Below are 5,701 nucleotides of genomic sequence, written 5' to 3'. Positions count from 1 at the left end.
CATAAAACATGAACAGACACTTCTCCAAGGAAGACATACAAATGGCCAACAGACACATGAAAAAATGCTCCATATGACTTGCCATCAGGGAAATAGAAATCAAAACCACAATGAGATACCACCTTACACCAGTTAGAATGGCTAAAATTAACAAGACAGGGAACAACAAATGTTGACAAGGATGTGGAGAAAGGGGAACCCTCTTACACTGTTGGTGGGAATGCAAGCTGGTGCAGCCACTCTGGAATACAGTATGTAAGTTCCTCAAGAAGTTAAAAATAGAGTACCCTATGACCCAGAGATTGCACTACTGGGTATTTACCTCAAAGATACAGATGTATGAAAAGAAGGGGCACATGCACCCCAATGTTCATAGCAGCAATGTCCACAATAGCCAAACTGTGGAAGGAGCCTAGATGTCCATCAAGAAAATGTGGTTCATATATATAATGGAATATTACTCAGCCATCAGAAAGGGTCAATACCTATCATTTGCATCAACATGGATGGAACTGGAGGGGATTATGCTAAGTGAAATAAGTCAAGCAGAGAAAGTGAATTATCATATGATTTCACTTATTTGTGGAACATAAAGAGTAGCGCAGAGGATCATAGGGGAAGGGAGGGAAAACTGAATGGGAGGAAATCAGAGAGGGAGACAAACCATGAGAGACTCTTGACTCTGGGAAACAAACTGAGGGTTGCAGAGAGGGTGGTGGGTCATGGGTGGGGTAACTGGATGATGGGCATTAAGGAAGGCATGTGTTGTGATGAGCACTGGGTGTTATACACAACTAATGAATCATTGAACATTACATCAAAAAAAAAAGATAAGCTGGAAAGAACTCAATCAATTAGAAAGCATAGAGTGAGGTCAAAAGGCAGTTTAAGTCCTCTTTCATGTTCATCAGAAGTGACTCAGTAAGTATAGCCCACATTCAAGGACAGGGAATTGGACTCTGCCTTTTGAAAGGATGAATATCTAATAATTTGTGGACATATTTTAAAACTACCATGAATTGCAAACATAATGTTCTCATAGGACAGCATCCCAAGCAAGAAGTTGGGAGTAGGGGCAAAAAACAACCTTGCTCCTATAAGCAGCTCTTTTATCAGAGAGCAAAGTCCTTCCCAGAAAGTGCTAGCTGACTTCTTTTGTTTTTTTAAATAGGCTCCACTGCCCAAAATGGGGCCTGAACTCACAACCCTGTGATCAAGAGTCATGTTCTCTAACCACTGGACCAACCAGACACCCTGGCTTCTTATATATCATTTGCCTAAATTCAGTAAATGCCCGTTCCCAGACCAATTCATGACAAAGGGGAATGGGATTACCATGTTTAGTTTAGGTCAATCGTGATTCATCCCCTGAGGCTGTGAGATAAGCTTACTTTCCCTGAGTACTTGTCTTGGGCCCAAAAATCAAATCAGGTTTCTGTTAGGAAGGAAGATGGTGGCTGGGAAATAGCTGTTGAATGGGCAAGGGTGTCTTCAAAAAAATGGATTCTCATTGTTCTTAAGATAAAATTTGCTTTTTTATTATGGTTATAAGTGTGGAATTATTCCTAGAAAATATATTATAAACCCTAAGGAGTAAGTGTGGAAGCAGCTGAAATGTCAACAGCATTCCTGTTCTGGGCTGTTGAATGCAATGGCCCAGTAGGAGCAGGATCTCATGATCCCTAGGGGCAGGGCATAAGTTAGGAGCTATGAAAGAATGTGACCCTCAGTCTCCCTTTTTTGCACCTGGCGATTGCCAGCCCAAACATCCCACTCCTCCCTTATCCCATGACTGACTCCCTGTGTGCCCACGTGTTAGGGGAAAATGCAAGCCTGTTTCAAGATAATTTGCCATCCCTTCTACTTCTTTCCCATGCTTGGAGGCATCTGTCCTTGCTTTTCTGATAAAAAACAAAATAAAAGCTCTGTGCAGGATTCAGTTGTCCCTTGCGGGGGCAGCCCTGCACGGCCGCTCAGATTGGTGTCTAACTTTATTTCAGTGTGTGATGACATATAAGGCCCAAAGGATCTGGTCCCTGCTTACCTTACCTTTGATTTTATTTTATTTTTTCAAATTTTTATTTTAATTCTAGCTTGTTAACATAGAGTGTAATATTGGATTCAGGAGTAGAATTCAGTGATTCATTGCTTACATATAAAACTCAGCACTCATCACAAGTGTTCTCCTTAATACCAATCACCCATTGAGCCCATCCCTTGCCCACCTCCCCTCAATCAACCCTCGGTTTGATCTCTATAGTTAAGAGTCTCTTATGGTGTACTTCCCTCTCTTTTTGCTTTCCCTTACGTTCATCTGTTTTGTTTCTTAAATTCTACATATGAGTGAAATCTTATGGTGTTTGTCTTTTTCTGACTGACTTATTTCGCTTAGAATAATACACTCTAGCTCCATCCATGTGTGTAGTAAGAAGTTGCTAAGGCTGATGCCAAAGAGGTTACTGCCTGTGTTCTCCTCTAGGATTTTGATGGTTTCCTGTCTCACATTTAGGTCTTTCATCAGTTTTGAACTAATTTTTGTGTATGGTGTAAGAGAGAGGTCCAGTTTCATTCTTTTGCATATGGTTGTCCAGATTTCCCAACACCATTTGCTGAAGAGACTGTCTTTTTTTCCACTGGATCATCTTTCCTGCTACATCGAAGATTAGTTGACCATACATTTGTGGGTCCATTTCTGGGTTTTCTATTCTGTTCCATTTCACCCATGTGTTTGTTTTTGTGCCAGTACCATACTGTCTTGATCATTCCAGCATTCTCATATAGCTTGAAGTCTGGAATTGTGTGATGCCTCCAGCTTTGCTTTTCTTTTTCAAGATTTCTTTGGCTCTTTGGGGTCTTTTGTGGATCCATACAAATTTTAGTATTATTTGTTCTAGCTCTGTGAAAAACTCTGGTGGTCTTTTGATAGGGATTGCATTAAATGCGTAGATCACTTTGGGTAGTTTAGGTCTTGGGGTCTAGCTGGTGACACTTCATTTTATCTGGACCTTAAGTGCCCTCTGTGGAAAACATTTATGTTTCTGAGTCAAATTACTTCATTCTGTTACCTGAAACTGGGTTTGCCTCTTGGTGGGTGTGGAGCCAAAAAACACAACCAAGCCAAAGAATAGGAAAAACAAGAGTTTTACTTGCCACAAGTAAAGGAGAACACCAGGATATTTCCCAAAGCAGTGTCTCCTCAAACAGCAAAACTGGGGAAGTTTTAAGCTAAGGGTTCATACAAATTCATGAAGGGGCTTCTGCAATGGGGAATTCAGCATGGAATTGGGGGCAAAAGTCATCTCAAGGTGACAGAGTCCAAATCAAAGTTAGGAGGGCCAGCAAGGGTCAGTATCATCAATTCTCTGGCTTTTCTTGGTCAGTATCCTAGTGCTCAAAAGGATTTAGATCCTGTGAAGATAATTCAAGAATGTATATCCCACATATGAGTGAAACTATATGATAATTGTCTTCCTCTGCTTAACTTACTTCACTTAGGATAATCCCCTCTGGTTCCACCCATGTCGATGCAAATGGTGGGATTCATCTTTTCCAATGGCTGAATAATATTCCATTGTATATATGAACCACATCTTCTTGATCCATTCATCTGTTGAAGGGCATCTTGGCTCCTTCCACAGTTTGGCTATTGTGGATATTGCTGCTATGAACATTGGGGTGCAGGTACCCCTTCTTTTCACTACATCTGTAACTTTGGGGTAAATACCTAGTAGTGCAATTGCTGGGTCATAAGGTAGCTCTGTTCACTCATATGTGGAACATAAGCAATAGCACGGAGGACCATAGGGGAAGGGAGGGAAATCTGAAGGGGGAGAAATCAGAGAGGGAGACAAACCATGAGAGACCCCGGGAAGCAAACAGGGTTTCAGCGGGGACGGGGTAACAGGGTGATGGGTATTAAGGAGGGTACGTGTTGTGATGAGCACTGGGTGTTATACGTAACTAATGAATCATTGAACACTACATCAAAAACTATTGATGTACTATACAGTGGCTAACTGAACATAATAAAAAAACCAAATATAAATAAAATCTTTTCAGCCTATTAAAAAAAAAGAATGTATGTCAAAGTCAATCTTTACTATTGAATCAGCACTGGGAGTTTTACCATTGATTTACTGTCCTGGATATGATTAGGTTATCTCTTGACCTGATAGTAGGTAGCTGTTCTTCTGTTCTTTCACAAGATGGCCAGGGGCCTAAAATGATTTTTCTTATGACAAGAAAGCTATTGAGACAGGGAAACTGAAGGACTGTAAAAATCTGCTTTTGTTCCTTCTCCTGCTTCTATTCTTGCTAGGCCCTGCACCTCCACCCCACTTTACACATGCCTTGTAATGCAAATAGAGTATGTCCTCTTTGTGAGAGACAAGGAGTTAATGATTTCTCTAGAATAGATAACATCTGAAGAAGGATCAGGTGAGAGTGAAAGGAAGAAGCTATCACATGCATATTACAGACCACTGGCGCCAGACATCTTGATGCTAAGTACCCCTGGCTCTAAGGAATAACACCTGGTCTTTGTTCTAACCCGTTCCTGGATGCCTGAGGGGACACATACACCAGGCAGTCACCCTCAATAAAAACCCACAGGCTCCAAACAAAGACAGGACATGCTTCTTTCCTTTTCAAGTCTTTGGATGTTTCGTCTGTATCTGCTATGTTCGATCAACTGCTTTCAGTTCGATTTCTATCCTGAGCAAAGCCAAGGACCTTCTTGGTTGGTCCTGCGGGACTCCCTCTGGGTCCTAGGACTGGTCTGTAGGCATCCCTATATCTGGTCTTTCTTTTCCCGGAGATCCCTAATTCTGCTTACAATTCCAGCCAGCTCTGCAAACATGTGGGGGCATGGAGTACCCATTTCCTGGCAAAGGTGTCTGTAATACAGTATAATTATATGTATCGACTCTATATCTGCCCTGCCTAGGTTTGAATCCACCACTTACAAGATCTGAATCCCTACGCAACCCACTAAACCTCTTTCTGCATCATTTACTTCATCTGTAAAAAGAGGAAGGCAATACCTACTTCCGAGTTTGGGGACCATTATTAGTTAATATACGAAAAATGCTATTTGTTTGCCATTAGCATTAATTGTGTCAAAAACAGAACAATTACATCGCACTTTTTATTATTAAAAAGGGGGCGCTGGGGGGACCTGGGCCTTTCCCGAATTCTGAGAGATCTCAGTTATCAAGGCCAATTAGCAGCCTTACTTAGAATTCCATTTTGGGGAGCCAGGAAACCCGATTGGCTTTCCGAAGGGAACTGCCATTTGCATCCATCCCGGGAGGGCTGCCAAGAATTCCCTGGGGTGGGAGGCGGCGCTCCTCCTCTGGCTGCAGTGGGGTTGCCCCGCGCTGCAGCGGCTCAGGGCCGCCGCGCGGCACAGGGGCGGAGGCCTGGGGCCTCTCCCTCGCCCTCGTCCGCCCGGAGGTGCCACCCAGTTCCCTTCCCCTCCCCCTGCCCACTCCGCGGCCCCGCCTCCTGCCCCCACCCTCAAGTCACAAAGGTCTACGGCGGCTCGCTGCGTGCCGGACGTGACAAATGAAAACCGCACGTCCCACCAGTGGCCTCGCAGACAGACAGCGCCTCGAAGCAATGGCAGGGTGCTAGCGCCTTTCGGCCGCGGCCAATAGCGGCTGCTGGGAGCCGCGCGCCGGGGAAGGGGCGGGGTGGTAGG

The sequence above is a fragment of the Eumetopias jubatus genome, unplaced genomic scaffold (genome assembly GCF_037043125.1).
Source record: "Eumetopias jubatus isolate StellerSeaLion01/CBP00866 unplaced genomic scaffold, mEumJub1_p1.0 scaffold_11, whole genome shotgun sequence".
In the NCBI taxonomy this organism is placed as follows: domain Eukaryota; kingdom Metazoa; phylum Chordata; class Mammalia; order Carnivora; family Otariidae; genus Eumetopias; species Eumetopias jubatus.
This window is presented reverse-complemented; position numbering follows the sequence as displayed.